We start from the raw sequence: 25,115 nt of genomic DNA on the forward strand, positions 1-25,115 counted from the left end.
CTCAGAAATCTCATAGTGCTGCCACAACCACAAGGGATTCTGGGTAGGTGCATGCAGAGCCGGCCTTAGGCATTGTGGCGCCCTGTGCAGACTACTCCTCTGGCGCCCCCCCTCACTACCCCCCTCTCTGCCCCTTCAAACTACCCGCCCTCTCTGCCCCTTTAAACTGCCCCCCCTCAAACTACCCCTCCCCTCTACCCCTTCAAACTACCCCCCCTCTGCCCCTTCAAACTACCCCCCCCTCTGCCCCTTCAAACTACCCCCCCCTCTGCCCCTTCAAACTACCCCCCCTCTGCCCCTTCAAACTACCCCCCCTCTGCCCCTTCAAACTACCCCCCCCTCTGCCCCTTCAAACTACCCCCCCCTCTGCCCCTTCAAACTACCCCCCCCTCTGCCCCTTCAAACTACCCCCCCCTCTGCCCCTTCAAACTACCCCCCCCCTCTGCCCCTTCAAACTACCCCCCCCCTCTGCCCCTTCAAACTACCCCCCCCTCTGCCCCTTCAAACTACCCCCCCTCTGCCCCTTCAAACTACCCCCCTCTGCCCCTTCAAACTACCCCCCCCTCTGCCCCTTCAAACTACCCCCCCCCTCTGCCCCTTCAAACTACCCCCCCCTCTGCCCCTTCAAACTACCCCCCCCCTCTGCCCCTTCAAACTACCCCCCCTCTGCCCCTTCAAACTACCCCCCCCTCTGCCCCTTCAAACTACCCCCCTCCTCTGCCCCTTCAAATAACCCCCCCCCCCCTTACCTTGTTGCCGGAGTCCTGCGGTAAGAGTGGGAGGCATCCGTCTTCTCGCTCTGCCGGCATTTCATGTTGAGCGCCGGTATAGTCCGGCGCTCAACATGAGATGCTGGCACCGCGACGGAGTCACGGAGAGTAAGGGGCGCCTAGCGGTTGCCGAGAACTTCACAAGCAACCGCTCGGCGCCCCTAACCGGGACTTAGATTAAAGCATCGTTTTTTTTTTTTAAACTTTATTTAACATCAATGATGTTAAATAAAGTTTAAAAAAAAAAACAAAAAAAAAAAAAACAAAAAAAAAAAAAACGATGCTTTAATCTAAGTCCCGGTCAGGCGCCCCTGCAACCATGGCGCCCTGTGCGGTCGCACAGGTTGCACACCCCTAAGGCCGGCCCTGGGTGCATGCAAATACGGTCAACAACAATCACCCTTGGCCTCTATATCCACTTTATACACGGATCCCTTGGAAGTAATTGCCCGCTGTACAAGTCTGTAGATGAGTGTGTAATAATAACGCTTCTACTACCCCCTTCATTTTAAGAGGAAGGGGTTTCCATCACCTTTACCCACCATAACTTTGGTTAAAGAGAACTACAACTCCCATAATCCTCAGCACCCCATTAGAATCCACACACACCCAGCTTCTGCCTCATAACACACACAAGGACTGCAACTCCCATCACACACCTTTAAGATAATGCCAAGTTTAGCATGAAGCAAAGGAAGACTGCAATTCCCATCATGCACTGGGCTCTGGCAGCCATCAAGAACTTAAGATCCCAGCTCCCACTATCCGTGTGGCCGGGCAGAGAGACAACTCCCATCATCCATATCTCCGTTTGGGCTTAAACCCCAACAATGATTACAAATCGGTAATCCTCACAGGAAGTACTGCAGGGGCTTGGAACGCAAAACCGGAAGTTAAACGGAACGCAAAACCGGAAGTAACGCATTGCACAGAAGAAACGCATCTTGAGGAAGCCTATGGGAGTTTGCAAGTCACATCCGGGATTTAAAGAGCAGCGTGACCCCAGGAGCTGACACTCTCCTTACAACCGCTGACAGGTCTGTGCAGGTAAATGCTGGGGGAGGGGCAGTCTGGTCCCAGGAGCTGACACTCTCCCTGTAACTCCTGACAGGTCTGTGCGCAGGTAAATGCTGGGGGGAGGGGCAGTCTGGGCCCAGGAGCTGACTCTCTCCCTGTAACTTCTGGCAGGTCTGTATAGATCAAAAGGCCTAACGAATATACCAATAATAATAAGCATACAGAACATCCAAACCAGGGGCCCTCGGTTGGAGAGGAGCGCGTGCGTTTCAGTAATTACTGCTTGGATCGCTCGCGAGGGATTTAGTGGATGCAGCCGGTGGGGATTTATCAGGTTCGGTCGGAAGCCTGATTGTTTTGAGCACTTCCTTTCCTGCTTGCAATAAGGTGACGGCGTTTAGCTCTCCGTTGTTATGTATTAGAAGGTTAGAAGCCCCATCGGTAAGCACGGCTCCCTCCGAGCCGCCGCGGTGATCCGGAATGATCTCTGTTTAGCCGCGGTATGAGAGGAGCCCAAAGCTGGAGAGGGACCTGTAGGCCTCAGGGATTTCCTCTCTATCTCTGGCTGCAGACACCGCGCAGCCATCCAGAGCGGAATCCAAACCACGACTCTGTCTTTTTTGTCTTTTTTTGCTGTCACGTTATTAGAATTTGTGGTACAGGGAGGCGTCTGAGTGCCAAACGCGGTGACCCAGGAAAGAGTCCGGTTTAGGACTGAACATGGACAAGGATCCGGTGGCTGAGAAGATCTTGAGCCTCACCCTGGAGATCATCTCCCTGCTGAGCGGAGAGGTGAGGGGTCTGTGCCTCTGGGGCCAGAACATGGATGGCGTTATGTCCACAAACTGCAGCTCAGATGTTTCTTTGCTCATCGATATTTCAATATCTTTCCCGATATACAGGATTATATGATTGTGAGGAAGCCCAGTGACTGCGTCCCACCCAGCGACGGCCCCCGTGTGTCAGACGCACCCCCCGGGACCCGGAGCCCCAGCCCGGTGCTTCCACCTCACTCGCCGACCCACGAGAGGAACCGCGAGCAGAAGATCCTGGAACTGACCAACAAGATGATGTCCCTGCTGACTGGAGAGGTGAGCGCTGCTGGGAACGGGACGTTATACAGTAACACCGAGGCGTGTGTCTGGATGGTGACGGCTCATTGTGTGTCTCAGGTTCCTGTAAGGTGTGATGATGTCACCGTCTATTTCTCCATGGAGGAGTGGGAGTATTTAGAAGGACACAAGGAGCTTTACAGGGACGTGATGATGGAGACCCACCAGCCCCACGGCTCTCCGGGTAAGAGGTGTAATCCCTGCGGTCTGTGTGTAGATATTAAGGCATCTTCTCTGTAACAAATATCATGTAAAATGTGAGGTCCGTATAATAAATACTCAGCGATAAGGCAGCCGGAGAGATCTCAGGAGCCGGAGCCGCTGTTACCTAACAACGTGTGAGAGTCACCTATTGACAGGTTGCTGGTATTTGCATTCCAACTTCCATAGGTGGCTTCGAGGATGGGGTGGACGGCTGCCTCGTTCCACACATACGTTTCAACCAGCTTTGACCCTCTCCTAATGCCGTCAAAAATGCTAAAAACAAATAAAACAAAAAATATAACATTGGCCTACAAGTCAAAGGGCCAGGTCAGTTTCTGTCAGTGAAGGCTCTGCTGCAGAGACAATTATGATCAGTAAGGATGATCAGATTACTTCTGACCAGTAGGAGTTCTCGTTGTTATGACATTCTTGATGACCCCTCCCCTTCTTAGATGTCCTAGAGAGAGAAGTCATCCAAGGATAAGGTTGGGCTGAATGGGTCTTATCTGCCGTCACTTTCTATGATAATAATAATAAAAAAAAAAACCCAGACATTTTTAATTTAAAAATTACATTTTATTTTATTTAATACATGATTATTACTACCTGATCGCTTATCAGTGACACTTTAGGTCACTGGTTATTGCTTGGTCTCGCTGATCAATGTTAGGGGAGACAGTTTTTTTTATCGTAAAATATTTAATTTTTAACCTAATAAAATTATATTAGTAACACATAAAAGCGGTGATGGCCGCCGTTCTCTTCTAAGACAATCTGAAAATATTGGTATAACAGAGAAGCAGATTCTGCCAGACGGGGAGTGTTTAGAAATGGCGGCGTCTCCGCAGGTAGAAGACATTTCACTTAATTTGATGATTTCTCTCCGACAGACGCATCCGAGGTCAGAGATCGAGTCCCTAATTCTCCGCTGGACTGTAAGACGTCTCATTTTATTAAGGAGGAATCCGCCTCATGTGAAGAGACAGACATTTGTGACGCGGCGGAGTCTCCACAGACAGAGCTCACATCGACTCGTAATGAGGACGGATCCCCCTCAGATGAAGACGGAAATGTTTCAGCCCCCGATACACACACAGAGCACGACGGGGGGGATAATACGTCTGTCCACGTAAAGGAGGAATCCGCTTCCAATGAAGATTATTGGATCCCAACCGAACACAAGGGATCTACTTCTACTGATAAAACCCAAACCAGTAACACACATTTTCAGTGTGAAACACCCCCCGATGAGGTTACATATAGCTGCCCCGAGTGTCAGGAACGGTTTACCAGCGACTCTGATCTTCTTCTACATCAGACCATCCATAATAGATCGGTGGTCTCCTCTCTGGACGGCGAGAAAAGTTCTAATTCTGAAGGCATTGGTTATCGGCGTATTCACAAAGGTGGGAATCCTTATTCCTGTCCTGAATGCGGGAAACGTTTCAAAAACAAGTTCCATTGTGTACGCCACCAGCGGACTCATACGGGTGAAAAACCATTTCGGTGTTCCGAGTGCGGGAAAAGTTTCAACAGTGAATGGCAGCTTGTTCAGCATTTTAGAAATCACACTGGGGAGAAGCCTTATTCCTGTCCTGAGTGTGGGAGACTATTTAAGAGCAGCTCTCACCGCAATCAACATCTCAGAATTCACTCCGAACAGAAGCTTTTCTCGTGTTCAGAGTGCGGGAAACATTTTATCAGTAACTGGCAGCTTGTTCAGCACTTAGGGATTCACGACACAGAGAAGCCATATCCCTGTCCCGAGTGTGGGAAACGTTTTAAGAGGAGCTCTCACCTTGCTCAACATCTCAGAATTCACTCCAGGGAGAAGCCTTTGTCGTGTTCTGAATGCGGGAAATGTTTCAAACAATTTTCCGCTTTAACCTACCACCAGCGGATTCACACGGGAGAAAAACCGTTTCTATGTTCTGAGTGCGGGAGATGTTTTCGCAGTAAGGCACACCTTACTCTACATTTAGTCGTTCACACCGGGGAGAAGCGTTTTTCATGCTCCGAGTGCGGGAAGTCTTTCACGCAGCCTTCGGCTTTTGCTCTCCACCAGCGGACTCACACAGGAGAGAAACTATTTCCGTGTTCTGAGTGCGGGAAAAGTTTTTGCAGGAGCTTTCACCTTGTTCATCATCTCAACACTCACATTGGGGAGAAGCCTTATTCCTGTTCAGAGTGCGGGAAATGTTTTAAGTGGAACACTGACCTTCTTCGACATCTCAGAATTCACACCGGGGAGAAGCCTTATTCCTGTTCAGAGTGCGGGAAACGTTTCTCCAGGAACTCAAACCTTGTTCAACATCTCAGAATTCACACTGGGGAGAAGCCTTATTCCTGTTCAGAGTGCGGGAAACGTTTTAAGGGGAACACTGACCTTCTTCGACATCTCAGAATTCACACCGGGGAGAAGCCTTATTCCTGTTCAGAGTGCGGGAAACGTTTCAAACAAAAGTCAGCTTTTGTACGCCACCAGCGGACTCATACGGGTGAAAAACCATTTCCATGTTCCGAGTGCGGGAAACATTTCAACACTAAATGGCAGCTTGTTCAGCATTTTAGAATTCACACCGGGGAGAAGCCTTATTCCTGTTCAGAGTGCGGGAAATGTTTCATACAAAGGGGAAATTTTTTAGCTCACCAGCGGACTCACAGGGGTGAAAAACCATTTCCGTGAGTTTGGAAAAGTGTGGGAAATATTTAGTAGTAGCCAGAGAAGCGTTAAACGTCTCAGCATTGACTCTGGGGAGACTTTATTCTGGTTTCAAGGAGATTTTTCACACAGTCCTCAGATTTTGCCGTCTGTCAGCGGACTCTCAGGAGAGAAACTATTGCTGTGTTCGGAGCGTGGGTAATGTGTTACCCGCAACTTTCACAATAACATTTCATACCTGAGAGAAGCCTTATTCCTGTTCCAAAGCCGGGAAATGTTCCACACAGTCCTCAAAGTTTGCCGCCACAGGAAATAAACAGTTTCCGTGTTCTGCGTGGGGAAAATGCTTCACCTGCAACTCGAACCGCCTTAAACATCTCGGAATTCACGGCAGGGAGAAGCCGTACATGTGTTTGGACTGTGACAAAATGTTCTAACGCTAAAGCAAATCTCAGTAAGCACCGGAGCGCACACCGGTTACAAACTTTGTCTGTGTAATAAATTGTTTTGTTATTTAGCTTGTCTTATTACAATTTAGACATGTTTATTATGAAAATTAATAGTACTAATCATTCTAATGTCCTGTTCAATAAAAAAAAAAGGGGATAATTACCTAAAAATGTGCATTTCTCCGATTTTTGTGACAGCGCAAAGGATGGCATTAAACCTTATAACGTGTCCCTTAAAGGGAAGCATCATGGTCGTCATGACCAATACGAACATTACCAACATTTTCAATTCAACCGTTATGAAGACCTACTCCTCTGGTCTGCAGTGGTCAGTATTTATCAAAAGGGGTCCAAGGAAGGAAAAGCGGTGAACCGGTGACAAATTGCTGAAAATGTTAATGCTGGTTCTGATAGAAAGGTGTCAGAAGACACAGTTTATGTGGGACCGCAGGCCAGTCAGGGTGCTCATGCTGGCTCCTGTCTGCTGCTGAAAGCACCTACATTGGGCACGCAAGCATAAGAATTGGACCACGGTGCGATGGAAGAAGGTGGCCTGGTCTGATAAGTCACATTCACATCACGTGGATGGCTGGTAGTGTTACTTACCTGAATTACACATGGCACCAGGATGTACTATGGTAAGAAAGCAAGCCAGCTGAGGCAACGTTCTGCTGGGAACCTTGGGTCCTGCCATTTATGTGCATGTTACTTTGAGACATACTGCATGCCTAAGCATTGTTGCAGACCATGTACACTCTTTCATGGACAGGGTATTCTCTGATGGCATTGGCTTCTTTCAGCAGGATAATGCGTGCTGCCACAAAGCAAAAATGGTTCAGGAATGGTATGAGGAACACAACAAGTTCAAGGTGGTGACTCGGCCTCCAAATTACTCATATCTTAATCCAATCGAGCATCTGTGGGATGTGCTGGATAAACAATTCTGATCCGCAAATTACAGGACTTATGGATCTGCAGCTAAAGTCTTGGTGCCAGTTGCCACACAATGTTTGGCAAACAGTGTTATGGCTGATCAGTGTGTGTGTATAGATAATCTTCTCAGCCACACGTAGTCCTTTACACTCTGTTACTGTCACAATGAGCGTAAGAGGACATTTTTCTGCTATCCCGTCATAAAAGTCACAAAGCCATTTCTTCCCTGCCATCCCTGTTGTCACATGATGTGAGAGACTCCTTAAGAGAACTCTGTCCCTCAGTTTGTTGTTTTTCTTGACCCCAGGTCGGGTCTATATGGAGTTCCTAAGCCCTCTAGGTTAAAGGTAGCATGGGCCAGAAATCTTACCTCCATTTGGATGCCCCCATGCACTGCGGGTTCGGTAGTCAACCGGAGGTTTATCAGGACAGCCTGCAGGTTCTATGAATCTGCGCTCGAGGACAAGATGGCGGCTGAACTTCGGGTGTGATGCGCTTACAGTGTTATGAAACGCTATATCACCAACCAATTTTAAAATAAACAAGGCGGAAGCGGTTATGACACCATTGTGATTTTTTCATACTATTTACCCGGGGAATTACAGGCTGATGTGCCAACCTTGTTACAGATGGCTCAAGATAAGGTATTTAAAGCCCCAGGTCTCATCTGGTACATGTGTGTACTGTGCAGGTCGGTGACCATGTCTGCTCCTGATTTTCCTAAATACCAGAGAAAGAAAAGCCTAAGGAGGTTTCAGCTAAGACTAAATGCCTATTGTGTGCAGCTTGCAATAAACCTTTGCAAAGTACCCTAAAGAAGCTGCACTGCGCCCATCTCCCACAGTCTCGCAATGCTCTAACACTTTACTACGGCGTTGCCGACCAGATGAGGTGTCTCTCCTTCCCTGGGTTTGGGGCTAATTTTCAAATGTGGCGTTAGTGTCTCAGAATCAACTAGTACAAAAAAAACTAACCTAACAGTTCAGTAAATATATCTAGGGGTTAAGTTAGGGAATAGCATATACAGTAGCGCCAGGGTCCTGCAAGTGGATTGTGAAACAATTAGATACAGTTAGATGTTACAGTTATGTATAGCGTGAGTGATAGTGGTGGTGATCAGATTAGGTCAGTGGATATTGATCGTGAGACTGATCAATGATAAGTCACCTAAAGGGTTATTAATCAGTGATCACATAGCATTTTATTAGGTTAAAAAATATAAATATTGTACAATAAAGAAAAATTGTATCAGCTCAATATCAGTGGCCTAAACTTGTCACAAGTGATCAGCGAGCTCAAGCAATAATCAGTGACCTAAAGCGATCAGGTAGGTAAAATAATGTATTAAATAAAACATTCAAATGTTTATTTTCATTAATAATTTGTAATGTGTGTTTTGTTTTTTACCTTGGATAAACCCTCTTTCTCTCTAGGGCAGCTTTCACTAATGAGGGAGGGGTGTGTCATCAAGAGGTTGTTATTAGGGATGCACCGATATATCGGTGGACGAAATATAATGGCCGAAAAGGGCATTATCGGCAAAATGCCGAAAAAAACAGGCTGTTTACTTGTGGGAGCAGCGTCTCTTGTACCGGCCAGGAGAACAGGAACCCAGCAGAGTGACGTGAATGAACGTCACATGACTGCTCCCTTCCTTCTTCCCCTGGGGGCGGGACAAGAGAAGTTGCTCGCACAGCCGGGCCCCTGCAGTAGTCTGCGAGTGAGAGATCTGCAGTTCAGGTTAGGGGGTGGGGAGGGTGTATGAGCAAGTATGCGTGCTTAAGGGAATGAATGAGTGAATTAATGTTTCTGAATGAGCGTGTGTGTGTGTGTGATAGCATGGATGTGTAAGTGTGTGGGGGGAGAAACATGGCATGGGGGCCTCTAATCACACACCTATCATGCCCAGGTTATAGCATGTACTGGCTGCCTGGGAATGATAGGAGTGTAATTGCTGTTAGCAATTATATATATGATTTTTTTTGGTCCAATTTTGGTATGTTAAACACACTTTTATTAAAAGTAACACATCAAAATTGGTCCTCCTCATCCAATTGTTACAAACATAATGAACAAACTGGGTGTTAAAAAAAAAAACAGCAGTGTCATTGTACTCAACACTTGTCTCTATCACAATGGCATTTCTCTAATTGCCTTATTATTTTACTGACATAATATTTTATAAAAATATTTTAAAAGGTACAAGAAACCAAACACAATATTTCTAAAAAAAAGTTTTACTAGTAAATATTCAAATGTAAACTATTTTTTCATATTTAATAAAAGCCATGATTGAGAAAAATGCATTTCATGTTTTTATTTCCTTTTATTTGCCACCCTGTCTCCCAGTTATGCCTTATACCCCCTGATGGAGCACCGGCCACTCTGCCCCCTCATTCTCAGTGGTGTCTAGCGGGGGCAGTCTGTGAACCTCCGCTGCTGACCAGCACTTTTGCTAGAGCTTCGATGAGTGAGCCCCCAAAGATCATGTGATGCCGATGCTTCACCAGCTGCCAAAGAGGAGGATCCTCCGCAGTGCTGAAGGGGACTTGGATCCTCCTGTCTGACAGCCGATGAACGTCTGCGCGCTTCTATGATGGAGCACTGGAAGGTCATGTCATGCCGTCGCTCCGTCACAGAAGCCCCAGCGGAAGTGCAGGGCAGAAGCAGATGTTTCTGCGCGCATCGCACAGATACCCCCCACTGCAAGAGAGGAGGATCCGGGTCCCCTGCGATCTGGATCCTAGTGATCAGATCATAATAAACTAATCTCTTCAAAGTATCTAACATCATCTCATCACCCGGGATACATCTTGAGGATGCAGCCTCAGTTACTAATCGTTCCTCGCGGCGCTCTGCCACTCGCTCCTGTCCCCCTCACTCTGACCCGTGCCCTCCCACTGACTCCTCTCCCCCTCACTCTTGCTTTTCCCTCAGAAATCTCATGGTGCTGCCACAACCACAAGGGATTCTGGGTAGGTGCATGCAAATACGGTCAACAACAATCACCCTTGGCCTCTATATCCACTTTATACACGGATCCCTTGGAAGTAATTGCCCGCTGTACAAGTCTGTAGATGAGTGTGTAATAATAACGCTTCTACTACCCCCTTCATTTTAAGAGGAAGGGGTTTCCATCACCTTTACCCACCATAACTTTGGTTAAAGAGAACTACAACTCCCATAATCCTCAGCACCCCATTAGAATCCACACACACCCAGCTTCTGCCTCATAACACACACAAGGACTGCAACTCCCATCACACACCTTTAAGATAATGCCAAGTTTAGCATGAAGCAAAGGAAGACTGCAATTCCCATCATGCACTGGGCTCTGGCAGCCATCAAGAACTTAAGATCCCAGCTCCCACTATCCGTGTGGCCGGGCAGAGAGACAACTCCCATCATCCATATCTCCGTTTGGGCTTAAAACCAAAACCCCAACAATGACTAGAAACCGGTAATCCTCACAGGAAGTACTGCAGGGGCTTGGAACGCAAAACCGGAAGTAAAGTGTTGCACAGAAGAAAGGCATCTTGAGGAAGCCTATTAGAGTTTGCAACTCACATCTGGTGTTGGGATTTAAAGAGCAGCGTGACCCCCAGGAGCTGACACTCTCCTTGCAGCCGCTGGCAGGTCTGTGTGCAGGTAAATGCTGGAGGAGGGGCAGTCTGGCCCCAGGAGCTGACACTCTACCTGTAACCCCTGGCAGGTCTGTGTGTGCAGGTAAATGCTGGGGGAGGGGCAGTCTGGGCTCAGGAGCTGACACTCTCCCTGTAACCCCTGGCAGGTCTGTGTTTGCAGGTAAATGCTGGGGGAGGGGCAGTCTGGGCTCAGGAGCTGACACTCTCCCTGTAACCCCTGGCAGGTCTGTGTGTGCAGGTAAATGCTGGGGGAGGGGCAGTCTGGGCCCAAGAGCTGAGACTCTCCATGTAACCCCTGGCAGGTCTGTGTGTGCAGGTAAATGCTGGGGGAGGGACAGTCTGGGCCCAGGAGCTGACACTCTCCCTGTAACCCCTGGCAGTTGTGTGTGCAGGTAAATGCTGGGGGAGGGGCAGTCTGGGCTCAGGAGCTGACACTCTCCCTGTAACCCCTGGCAGGTCTGTGTTTGCAGGTAAATGCTGGGGGAGGGGCAGTCTGGGCCCAGGAGCTGACTCTCTCCCTGTAACTTCTGGCAGGTCTGTGTGGATCAAAAGGCCTAACGAATATACCAATAAAAATAAGCATACAGAACATCCAAACCAGGGGCCCTCGGTTGGAGAGGAGCGCGTGCGTTTCAGTAATTACTGCTTGGATCGCTCGCGAGGGATTTAGTGGATGCAGCCGGCGGGGATTTATCAGGTTCGGTCAGAAGCCTGATTGTTTTGAGCTCTTCCTTTCCTGCTTCCAGCGAGGTGATGGCGTTTAGCGCCCCGTTCTTATGCATTAGAAGCTTAGTCGGGAAGCTCCATCGGTAAGCGCTGCTCCCTCCGAGCCGCCGCGGTGATCCGGAATGGTCTCTGTTTAGCCCCGGTATGAGAGGAGCCCAAAGATGGAGAGGGACCTGTAGGCCTCAGGGATTTCCTCTCTATCTCTGGCCGCAGACATGATCTCTTTGCCGCTCTGGTGAGGACGTCTCTGGGGGTTTGAGGGAGACGGGTTCTTAGGTTTGGGTGGACGATGTGTTCTGTGCTGTGTTACAAAGTCTTTTGTGAGGTCCTTTAAGATGCGCGATAACTGTTCCAATCTTCCATGTTGGTTATTCTTGAGTTTCTGGGGGGTCTCTATTTATCTACAGGGTGATGGTGGGCATCTCTACGTTCCTCTATCTTTTCCTCTGGCTTCGATCACCCTGAGCTTCTATCTCTATCTTGGTATCTTTCACTAGATCCTTAAAGTCTTTTTGCAGTGAGAATCGGAAGTTCGCCAACATGACTTATAATATCTCTGTAATGTTTTTCCCGTCAGTGGTTGGAGTTCCTCTTCGCTCTCGTTGTGGGCCTCTTATGACGTCTCGAGGCCTCAACTTTTACGGCAACTCTGGTAAGTATAGAAGCGGCACCAATACGTTCTCCTACAGACTGTGTCTTTTGGGGAGCGAAGCCGCTTAAGTGTACTATTCCCAACAGAGCCGCTCCATCGCGCAGGCATCCCGAGCGGAATCCAAACCACGACCCGGATTTTGTCTTTTTGCCGTCACGTTATTAGAATTTGTGGTACAGGGAGGTGTCTGAGCGCCAAACGCGGTGACCCAGGAAAGAGTCCGGTTTAGGACTGAACATGGGCAAGGATCCGGTGGCTGAGAAGATCTTGAGCCTCACCCTTGAGATCATCTCCCTGCTGAGCGGAGAGGTGAGGGGCCGGTGTCTCTGGGGCGGGAACATGGATGGCGTTATGTCCACAAACTGCAGCTCAGATGTTTCTTTGCTCATCGATATTTCAATATCTTTCCCGATATACAGGATTATATGATTGTGAGGAAGCCCAGTGACTGCGTCCCACCCAGCGACGGCCCCCGTGTGTCAGACGGACCCCCCTGGACCCGGAGCCCCAGCCCGGTGCCTCCACCTCCCTCGCTGACCCACGAGAGGAACCGTGAGCAGAAGATTCTGGAACTGCCCAATAAGATGATGTCCCTGCTGACTGGAGAGGTGAGCGCTGCTGGGAACGGGACGTTATACAGTAACACCGAGGCGTGTGTCTGGATGGTGACGACTCATTGTGTGTCTCAGGTTCCTGTGAGGTGTGATGATGTCACCGTCTATTTCTCCATGGAGGAGTGGGAGTATTTAGAAGGACACAAGGAGCTTTACAGGGACGTGATGATGGAGACCCACCAGCCTCGCGGCTCTCCGGGTAAGAGGTTTAATCCCTGCGGCCTGTGTGTAGATATTAAGGCAGCTTCACTATAGGTGTGTGTGTGTGTGTGTGTGTGTGTGTAAAGGAAAACCCTCTTACACGTATCCTATAGCAGCGGCCATCTTAACTTAATGAGGAGGAGTAATAATGCGGATCATGAGAATAGAAGTTCTCTCTCCACTATCGTTTAAGGGAGACTTTCTAACTTATTGTGCCACTTCCTGCTGCTTGATGTTGATTGGTTTAGGTAGCCATTAGAATAGTGTGGGAGAAGAATGTAGCGAACTTCAGGTCAGGGAATTGATCAGGTCATGTTGACTCTGCCACACACTGCCACTGAGGTGAACCTGACATTTCAGAGCCTCCGAAATCTACTTGTTTGGGAAAGCGGCTGCTTCACTTAATTTGATCATTTCTCTCCGACAGACGCGTCCGAGGTCAGAGATCGAGCCCCTAATTCTCCGCTGGACTGTAAGACGTCTCATTTTATTAAGGAGGAATCCGCCTCATGTGAAGAGACAGACATTTGTGACCCGGCGGAGTCTCCACAGACAGAGCTCACATCGACTCGTAATGAGGACGGATCCCCCTCAGATGAAGACGGAAATGTCTCAGCCCCCGATACGCACACAGAGCACGACGGGGGGGATATTACGTCTGTCCACGTAAAGGAGGAATCCGCTTCCAATGAAGATTATTGGATCCCAACCGAACACAAGGGATCTACTTCTACTGATAAAACCCAAACCAGTAACACACATTTTCAGTGTGAAACACCCCCCGATGAGGGTACATATAGCTGCCCCGAGTGTCAGGAACGGTTTACCAGCGACTCTGATCTTCTTCTACATCAGACCATCCATAATAGATCGGTGGTCTCCTCTCTGGACGGCGAGAAAAGTTCTAATTCTGAAGGCATTGGTTATCGGCGTATTCACAAAGGTGGGAATCCTTATTCCTGTCCTGAATGCGGGAAACGTTTCAAACGCAAGTTCAATTGTGTACGCCACCAGCGGACTCATACGGGTGAAAAACCATTTCCGTGTTCCGAGTGCGGGAAACGTTTCAACAGTAAATGGCAGCTTGTTCGGCATTTTAGAATTCACACCGGGGAGAAGCCTTATTCCTGTTCAGAGTGCAGGAAACGTTTCAAACAAAGGTCAAATTTTGTAGCTCACCAGCGGACTCACAGGGGTGAAAAACCATTTCCGTGAGTTTGGAAAAGTGTGGGAAATATTTAGTAGTAGCCAGAGAAGCGTTAAACGTCTCAGCATTGACTCTGGGGAGACTTTATTCTCGTTCCAAGGAGATTTTTCACACAGTCCTCAGATTTTGCCGTCTGTCAGCGGACTCTCAGGAGAGAAACTATTGCTGTGTTCGGAGCGTGGGTAATGTGTTACCCGCAACTTTCACAATAACATTTCATACCTGAGAGAAGCCTTATTCCTGTTCGACACAGTGCTCAAAGCTTGCCGTCACAGGAAATAAACCGTTTCCGTGTTCTGCGTGGGGAAAATGCTTCACCTGCAACTCGAATCGCCTTAAACATCTCGGAATTCACGGCAGGGAGAAGCCGTACATGTGTTTGGACTGTGACAAAATGTTCTAAAGCAAATCTCAGTAAGCACCGGAGCGCACACCGGTTAGAAATCGTTTCTCGTGTAATAAATTGTTTTGTTATTCAGTTTCTTATTGCAATTTAGACATATGTTCATTATGAAAATTAATATCACTAATTACTTTTTGATGTCCTGTTCAATAAAGAAGGGAATAATTACCTAAAAATTGCAATTTCTCTGATTTTGGGTGACAATGCAAAGGATGGCATTAAATCTTAAGTTCCCTGGTGGGTGGATGTCTGGTTGGTGAATGTAAATATGGAATTTACATGAACACCATTTTGTATTAAATATACATGTTGTTGTAGACGCTTTTGCCAATGCGGACAAGTCTTGGTATTGATTTCTTTCTCATCCTCAAGTAACGAGATAACATATGTTTATCTGTCTGTATGCTAGGACGATATTTACTCTGTGTAAATAAGAACTTTTCACCTTAGTCTGTGTTTGATGTGGATTAGTTGTACCCGCTATATGCTGAGTGTTTACGTTTTTCTTTGTGAATGGTTTTGTAGCAACCTCCCTGAAATAGTATTTAAACGGCTCGCAACAATGAATAAATTGAGAAGTGACTGAGAACGGGAGGCTTTCAGCTCAAGAGAGGTGTCCCCCATAAGAGGAGGAGTGAAACATTTTCAGTGCATAAGTCCCCTGGTGGGTGTCTCGACCAACCAGACATCCACCCACCAAGGAACTTATACGCCAACCAGACATGAGCTCCCTCTCTGTAACCGCCACCTAGTGTTGCCCACCACAAGCTTAATGCAGCATCAAAAGAGTGACATGGTGGGGCAAAGGGCGTCCGTAGCGAAGCTGTTCCAATTGTCGGCGGTTCCTGCCCGCCACACGGTTCCATGTATTTGCAGCTAGGTCAGGCGCATCGAGCATTTCCTAGCTCGTAGAGCCCCCCCCTTAGCCGACTAGTTCATAGGACTCTGTTTCTGGCAGACCAGATGGGGTTTCCAGGTCACCCTGTGCCCACCCAATGACCCCAGGGATACTTAGACACAAGAAGGGAATGGGCAGGCAGGCAAGGAGTCTCCCCAGAAATCCACCAGTGCCCTTCTTCCTAACTCAAACATAGGTAGCGCATCACAACCAAAGTTCAGCCAGCATCTTGGCTGCCCTGATAAACCTCCGTCTGACTACCGAACCCGCATTGCATGGGGGCATCCGAACCGAGGTAAGGTTTCTGGCAAAACTGACCAGCCCAAACAGGGGCTATATGGTCCCATACTACCTTCAACCCGGAGGGCTTAGGAAATCCATATAGACCCGACCTGGGGTCAAGAAAAACAATAAAGCGAGGGACAGAGTTCTCTTAAGGAGTCCCTCACATCATGTGACACCAGGGTTGGCAGGGAAAAAGGTTTTTCTGACTTTTATCACAGGATTGCAGAAAAATGTCTTCCTCGCTCTCTTACAGGGTTCTTCTGTGTGGCTGAGATGATATATACATATATATATAATGTTATTATACACACACACACACACTGATCAGCCATAACATTGTATGCCTAATATTGTGTAGGCCCCACTTCTGGCCACCAAAACAGCCCTGACCCGTCGAGGTATGGACTCCACTAGACCTCTGAAGGTGGGCTGTGGAATCTAGCCTTTTTAACCCCGCCCGCTCCTGCAACGTGTGACCCGCTCTTGCCACATGATCTGCAGATTTCCTGCGCACTCCCGCAAGGCTGCCTTTTGTGTTGCTCCCTCACAGCGTCTCTTCTGTTGTTCCGTCCAGGAACACAGTGGAGTCATGGGAAGTGATGTAAAATCACGTGACTGTGCTGTGTTCCTGGGCGGAGCAAGAGAAGAGACGCTGTGAGGGAGCAGAGCAAAGGCAGCCTTGCAGGAGTGCCCGGGATTACTGGGACCCGCAGGTACAGTGTCTGAGCGCCCGCTCCCGCCCGCAACACCAGCAATTGTACCGCATACTCAAGGTGACGTCTTACCAATGACTTGTAAAGAGGCGGATAATATCCTCCTCCCTTGAATGGATACCTCTTTTTATGCATGCTAAAACCTTATTGGCCCTCGCAGCTGCTTGCTGGCATTGCGCACTGTTGTCAACCGTTATTCCTAAATCCTTCTCATTGGTCGTTTCCCCCAAGGATATTCCATTTAAAGAATAGGTTGCATTTTTATTATTTTTACCATAATGCATAGCTTTGCATTTCTCTATGTTGAACCTCATCTGCCACTTGCACGCCCGGCCCTCAACTCTAAATCTAAATCTTCCTGCAAAGAAGAAACATCAAGATTAGTCTGAATTACCCGGCCTAATTTTGTGTCATCAGCAAAAACTGTGACATGGCTCTCAATGCAGCCTGGGAGATCTTTTATAAATAAATTAAAAAGAAGAGGACCAAGGAGAGACCCCCGAGGCCTCCTGCGTGCAGACTGAGAAACATCCATTCACAACAACCCTCTGCATTCTAACTTTCAGCCGATTTCGGATCCACAGACAGACATTTGCCCCGAAGCCTATTTCTGTTCATTTATAGAGTAGCCTTTTATGCGAGACCGTATCAAACGCCTTAGCAAAGTCCAGATAAATCCCATCTACAACCACCCCCAGGTTTATATTTTTACTAACTTCTTCGTAGTTAGGTTGGTTTGACGAGATCCGTCTTTCACAAATCCATGCTGACTTCCACTATTTGGATTCTGGATCAAGATATGATCTTGAACGTATACCATTAGCAACCCTTCAAATAATTTCCCCACTACCGATGTGAAGCTTACTGGCCGGTTATTGCCCGGTTGAGATTTTGATCCCTTTTTAAATATGGGCACAACATCTGCCTTGCGCCAATCTAATGGAACTATGCCCGAGCTGAAAGAACCCCTAAAGATTGGTAATAATGGTTGGGCCAGAGTTAGGCTTAACTCCTTCAGTACCCTTGGGTGTATACCATCCGGTCCAGGGGCTTTATCTACCTTAACAGTATTTAATAGCTTGAGCACTTTTTCTTGTGTCAGCCAATCCCATGTTTGCTGCAACGGTTCCTTAAAATTAGCCAGCAGGGACTCATCACCCCGGCCACCTTCCTCCATTGCCCCATTTCTTATGTTCACAGATCAATGTAGGTGCTTTTGACAGACAGGGGCTAGCATGGGCACCCTGACTGGTCTGCGGCTACGAAGCCCCATACACAATAAACCGTGATGCGCTGTGTCTTGTGACACCTTTCTATCAGAACCAGCACTAACTTTTTCAGCAATTTGTCACCGGTTCACTAGAGAAATTGGCATTTTTAGGTAATTATTCCATTCTTTATTGAACAGGACATCAGAAAGTAATTAGTAATATTAATTAGCGTTAGAACATTTTGTCACAGTCCAAACACATGTACGGCTTCTCCCTGCCGTGAATTCCGAGATGTTTAAGGCGATTCGAGTTACAGGTGAAGCATTTTCCCCATGCAGAAATGGTTCTCTGAGTCCGCTGGTGGACAGCAAAACCTGAGGAGCGAGTGAAACACAAATAAGGCTTCTCCCCGGTGTGAACTCAGACGCTGAACGAGGTGAAAGTTGCTGGTGAAACATTTCCCGCACTCGGACCTCGGCAATAGTTTCTCTCCTGTGTGAGTCCGCTGATGGAGAGTAAAAGCAGAGGACTGCGTGAAAGATTTTCCGCACTCGGAGCAGGAAGAAGGCTTCTCCGCGGTGTGAATTCTCAGACATCTCTCACACGTTTCCAACATCACGGAAATGGTTTTCTACCCGTGTGAGTCCGCTGGTGGGCTACACAATCTGACCTTCGTTTAAAACATTTCCCGCATTCAGAACACGACAAAGGATTCTCCCCGGTGTGAACTCTGAGATGTCGAACAAGGTGAGAGTTCCAGTTAAAACATTTCCCGCACTTAGAACATGCAAAGGGCTTCTCCCCGGTGTGATTTCTGAGGTGTTGAGTAAGGTGCACCTTACAGCTAAAACATTTCCCACACTCAAAACACGGAAACGGTTTTTCTCCAGTGTGAGTCCGCTGATGGTAGCTGAAACTAGAGTAATGCTTGAAACATTTCTCACACTTGGAACACGAGAAAGGCTTCTCCTTGGAGTGAATTCTGAGATGCTGAGTAAGGTGCGCCTTACTGCTAAAATGTTTTCCGCACTCGGGACACGGAAACGGTTTTTCACCCGTATGAGTTCGCTGGTGACGTATCATATGGGACTTGTGTTTGAAACGTTTCACGCACACCGGACATGGAAATGGTTTTTCACCCGTGTGAGTTCGCTGGTGGCGTATCATATGGGACTTGTGTTTGAAACGTTTCCCGCACTCAGGACAGGAATGAGGCCTCTCGCCTGTGTGAATACGCTGATCCCTAGTGCACTCAGAGTCACGACTTTTCCCGCAGTCCTGAGAGGAGACCACCGATATATCATGGACGCTCTGATGTTGAAGAAGATCAGAGTCACTGGTAAGCCGTTCCTGACACTCGGGGCAGCTATATGTACCCTCATCGGGGGGTGTTTCACACTGAAAATGTGTGTTACTGGTTTGGGTTTTATCAGTAGAAGTAGATCCCTTGTGTTCGGTTGGAATCCAATAATCTTCATTGGAAGCGGATTCCTCCTTTACGTGGACAGACGTATTATCCCCCCCGTCGTGCTCTGTGCGTGTATCGGGGGCTGAGACATTTCCGTCTTCATCTGAGGGGGATCCGTCCTCATTACGAGTCGATGGGAGCTCTGTCTGTGGAGACTCCGCCGGGTCACAAATGTCTGTCTCTTCACATGAGGCGGATTCCTCCTTAATAAAATGAGACGTCTTACAGTCCAGCAGAGAATTAGGGGCTCGATCTCTGACCTCGGATGCGTCTGTCGGAGAGAAATGATCAAATTAAGTGAAGCAGCCGCTTTCCCAAACAAGTAGATTTCAGAGTCTCTTTCAGATAAATGTCTTCTACCTGCGGAGACGCCGCCATTTCTAAACGCTCCCGGTCTGGCAGAATCTGTAAAATTCTCAAGTCTTGTTGAGTAACTGCGGCTCCGGCTCCTGAGATCTCTCGTGGCTGCCTTATTCCCGAGTATTTATTATACAGACCTCACATTTCACATGTTATTTGTTACAGTGAAGATGCCTTAATATCTACACACAGACCGCAAGGATTAAACCTCTTACCCGGAGAGCCGCGGGGCTGGTGGGTCTCCATCATCACGTCCCTGTAAAGCTCCTTGTGTCCTTCTAAATACTCCCACTCCTCCATGGAGAAATAGACGGTGACATCATCACACCTCACAGGAACCTGAGACACACAATGAGCCGTCACCATCCAGACACACGCCTCGGTGTTACTGTATAACGTCCCGTTCCCAGCAGCGCTCACCTCTCCAGTCAGCAGGGACATCATCTTGTTGGTCAGTTCCAGGATCTTCTGCTCGCGGTTCCTCTCGTGGGTCAGCGAGTGAGGTGGAGGCACCGGGCTGGGGCTCCGGGTCCCGGGGGGTCCGTCTGACACACGGGGGCCGTCGTTGGGTGGGACGCAGTCACTGGGCTTCCTCACAATCATATAATCCTGTTTATCGGGAAAGATATTGAACTATCGATGAGCAAAGAAACATCTGAGCTGCAGTTTGTGGACATAACGACATCCATGTTCTGGCCCCAGAGACACCGACCCCTCACCTCTCCGCTCAGCAGGGAGATGATCTCCAGGGTGAGGCTCAAGATCTTCTCAGCCACCAGATCCTTGTCCATGTTCAGCCCTAAACCGGACTCTTTCCTGGGACACCGCGTTTGGCGCTCAGACGCCTCCCTGTACCACAAATTCTAATAACGTGACGGCAAAAAGACAAAACCCCCAAAGAGAGCGCAGCAGCCGTCACATCACCCGGCACAGGGTCACTGTATAGGACGGTCTCCTCCGTGACTGACACTCACCTGTCAGCTTCCGGGTTACCTCGCCAGCTGCCTCTGGGACTAGCCAGGTCTAACACCTGGGCTCAGACTACCCTTCCCCCAGCATTTATCTGCATACAGACCTGCCAGGGGTTATAGGGAGAGTGTCAGCTCTTGGGGTCATGCTTCTCTTTGAATCCGAACACCGGACGTAAGTTGCAAATTTTCTTTGGTTTCCTCAGGATGCGTTTCCTCTGTGCAATATGTTACTTCCGGGTTTGCGTTCCATTTAACTTCCGGTTTTGCGTTCCAAGTCCTTGCAGTACTTCCTGTACACCAATAAGCTGCTGACCGGACGTTCTCCTGTGAGGATTACCGGTTTGTAGTCATTGTTGGGGTTTTGGTAGGAGATAGGGATGATAGGAGTTGTCTATCTGCCGGGACACACGGATAGTGGGAGTTGTAATGTTTAGCTCGTAATGGTTGCCTTTTGTCAGAGCCCAGTGCATGATGGGAGGTAGACTGGATCATCGGAATTGTAGTGTTCCTTTGTGTTATGCTAAATTTGTTAAAATCTGAGAGGTGTGATGGGAGTTGCAGTCCTTGTGTGTATTGTGAGGCAGAAGCTGGGTGTGTGTGGATTATAATGGGGTGCTGAGGATTATAGGAGTTGTAGTTCTCTTTATAAAGCAGTCATGTGACATCTCCAGGCCCTGAGCTGCACAGATAGGGATCGTGGGGATTGCAGATCATTCACAGGCAGCGCCATCCAAATAATTCTTATCATTTAATGAAATCACTAAAACCCCGCTCTGTCTGCGGCTAAAACTGGACACCACGGCGCTACAGGGTATAACGGGGGGTTACACAGAGTGACCCTGCAGTCTGCGCAGAGCCTTGGCGGGATCAGGGGGGCAGCCGTAATCACCCAGAAACCCGCTTCTTCATCACAGGGAGGGATCGATCTCGGTATCGTCTTCATACAGGAGATTTTAAAAGCAAAGGCGTCTGAGTGCCAAACACGGTAACCCAGGAAAGAATCCGGTTTAGGACTGAACATGGGCAAGGATCCGGTGGCTGAGAAGATCTTGAGCCTCACCCTGGAGATCATCTCCCTGCTGAGCGGAGAGGTGAGGGGCCGGTGTCTCTGGGGCCAGAACATGGATGTCGTTCTGTCCACAAACTGCAGCTCAGATGTTTCTTTCCTCATCGATATTTCAATATCTTTCCCGATATACAGGATTATATGATTGTGAGGAAGCCCAGTGACTGCGTCCCACCCAGCGACGGCCCCCGTGTGTCAGACGGACCCCCCGGGACCCGGAGCCCCAGCCCGGTGCTTCCACCTCGCTCGCTGACCCACGAGAGGAACCGCGAGCAGAAGATCCTGGAACTGACCAACAAGATGATGTCCCTGCTGACTGGAGAGGTGAGCGCTGCTGGGAACGGGACGTTATACAGTAACACCGAGGCGTGTGTCTGGATGGTGACGGCTCATTGTGTGTCTCAGGTTCCTGTAAGGTGTGATGATGTCACCGTCTATTTCTCCATGGAGGAGTGGGAGTATTTAGAAGGACACAAGGAGCTTTACAGGGACGTGATGATGGAGACCCACCAGCCCCGCAGCTCTCCGGGTAAGAGGTTTAATCCCTGTGGCCTGTGTGTAGATATTAAGGCAGCTTCGCTATATGTGTGTGTGTGTGTAAAGGAAAAACCTCTTACACGTATACTATAGCAGCGGCCATCTTAACTTAATGAGGAGGAGTAATAATGCGGATCATGAGAATAGAAGTTCTCTCTCCACTATCGTTTAAGGGAGACTTTCTAACTTATTGTGCCACTTCCTGCTGCTTGATGTTGATTGGTTTAGGTAGCCATTAGAATAGTGTGGGAGAAGAATGTAGAGAACTTCAGGTCAGGGAATTGATCAGGTCATGTTGACTCTGCCACACACTGCCACTGAGCTTCACTGAGGTGAACCTGACATTTCAGAGCCTCCGAAATCTACTTGTTTGGGAAAGCGGCTGCTTCGCTTAATTTGATCATTTCTCTCCGACAGACGCATCCGAGGTCAGAGATCGAGTCCCTAATTCTCCGCTGGACTGTAAGACGTCTCATTTTATTAAGGAGGAATCCGCCTCATGTGAAGAGACAGACATTTGTGACCCGGCGGAGTCTCCACAGACAGAGCTCCCATCGACTCGTAATGAGGACGGATCCCCCTCAGATGAAGACGGAAATGTCTCAGCCCCCGATACACACACAGAGCACGACGGGGGGGATAATACGTCTGTCCACGTAAAGGAGGAATCCGCTTCCAATGAAGATTATTGGATCCCAACCGAACACAAGGAATCTACTTCTACTGATAAAACCCAAACCAGTAACACACATTTTCAGCGTGAAACACCCCCCGATGAGGGTACATATAGCTGCCCCGAGTGTCAGGAACGGTTTACCAGTGACTCTGATCTTCTTCAGCATTGGACCATCCATAATATAACAGCAGCCTCCTCTCTGGACTGCGGGAAAAGTTGTGACTCTGAGCGCACTAGGGATCAGCGTATTCACACAGACGAGAGGCCTCATTCATGTCCTGAGTGCGGGAAACGTTTCAAACACAAGTCCCATATGATACGCCACCAGCGAACTCATACAGGTGAAAAACCGTTTCCATGTCCCGAGTGCGGGAAATGTTTTAGCAGTAACTGGCACCTTGTTCAACATCTTAGAATTCACTCCAAGGAGAAGCCTTTCTCGTGTTCAGAGTGTGAGAAATCTTTTAACAGTAACTGGCAACTTGTTCAGCACTTTAGGATTCACACAGGGGAGAAGCCTTTTTCATGTCCCCACTGCACGAAACGTTTTAAGAGCAACTCGCACCGCGTTCAACATCTCAGAGTTCACACCGGGGAGAAGCCTTATTCCTGCTCCGAATGTGGGAAACGTTTCAAACAATTCTCCAATTTAACCTACCATCTGCAAACTCACACAGGAGAGAAACCGTTTCCGTGTTCTGAGTGCGGGAAATGTTTTAGCAGTAAGGCACGCCTTGGTGAGCATCTAGGTGTTCACACAGGGCAGAAGCCTTATTCCTGCACCGAGTGCGGGAAGTCTTTCACTCAGTCCTCGGCTTTTGTTCTCCACCAGCGGACTCACACAGGAGAGAAACTATTGCCGTGTTCAGTGTGCGGGAAATGTTTCACCAGCAATTTTCACCTCGTTCAACATGTCAGAACTCACACCGGGGAGAAGCCTTTTTCATGTTCTGAGTGCGGGAAACGTTTTAACAGGAACTCCCACCTCGTTCAACATGTCAGAATTCACACCGGGGAGAAGCCTTATTCCTGTTCCGAGTGCGGGAAACGTTTCAAACAAAGGTCGCATTTCGTGGCCCACCAGCGGACTCACGCGGATGAAAAACCATTTCCGTGAGTGTGGAAGTATGTGGGGAAACGTTTAGCAGGAGCAAAAGATTTGGTTAATATCTCAGAAGTCCTACCAGTGAAAAGTCTTATTCCTGTCCCGAGTGCGGGAAATGTTTCACACAGTCCTCAGATTGTGCCCTCCACCAGCGCAGTCACACAGGAAAGAAACCGTTTCCGTGTTCTGCATGGGGAAAATGCTTCACCCGTAACTCGAACCGCCATAAACATCTCGGAATTCACGGCAGGGAGAAGCCATATATGTGTTTGGACTGTGACAAAATGTTCTAACACTAAAGCAAATCTCAGTAAGCACCGGAGCACACACAGGTTAGAAAGCGTTTCTCGTGTTATAGACGTGAAAGAAGTGTGTGTGTGTAACAGGACAGGCTTCAATTGACTTTAACCCCTTTCTGTATTGGAATATTTTTTGTTATTTTGTCTTAGAACGATTTAGCCACATGATAAGATTATTAAAATTAATATTACTAATTATTTTTGATGCCCTGCTAAATAGAAGGAGAAGTTGCTCCTCTAGACACGTATTCCTCCAAGCTTGGAAGACGCTGTACAGGACGGCATTAAATTTGGTACGGTTTCCTCTAGAGGGAAGCATCATGACAGTCATGGTCAATATGGCAAAGAAGACAATTCAACCATTTCCAAGACCCGTATGACCTACTGCCAGAGACAGACAATCAATAATATATGTGTGCTTCTCAGCCAATCGAAAGACCCTCAAACAGAGAGGAAGACATTTTTCTGCAATCCTCTCATAAAAGTCCCAAACATCACAATTTTTCATCACCAGATTCCAACAAATCTGAGGTACGTGATTGTAACGGGTTCACCGAGAGAGCTGTAGTAACTCCCAGAGATCACCCAGATGTATCCTCCTCTTGTCCCCGGAATCACTTCCAGCACCAGCCAGCATGCGCACCTTGGAACCCTGCTATGTGTATACAATAAGTAGACACAACTACCTTGGATTGAGTACAGCAGGGATGAACAGTTTATTGTTGAAAACATAGACTCATATAGCCAAAGAACTTAATTAACTTAAGTCAACATTGATAAACAGGTACATGACAGGTACATGTAGACAACCCAACCTTTAATCCCCTTTAGCTACTGAATCTCCCCCTGGCAGCAATCCTGTTAATGGCATTAGATTACACAATGGAGTTCCTGCCTGTTTGGTAGCCGGGCTGGAGCCATCTCTGAGTACC

The 25,115-nt window shown here is 48.2% G+C and overlaps 1 pseudogene; it reads left to right on the plus strand.

Moving 5' to 3' along the window:
* Positions 1-2,854: 2,854 nt before the first annotated feature.
* LOC128469203 (uncharacterized) lies at positions 2,855-24,177 on the plus strand (annotated as a pseudogene).
* The last annotated feature ends 938 nt before the right edge of the window (positions 24,178-25,115 follow it).

This window comes from Spea bombifrons, chromosome 11 (genome assembly GCF_027358695.1).
Source record: "Spea bombifrons isolate aSpeBom1 chromosome 11, aSpeBom1.2.pri, whole genome shotgun sequence".
Classification (NCBI taxonomy): Eukaryota; Metazoa; Chordata; class Amphibia; order Anura; family Pelobatidae; genus Spea; species Spea bombifrons.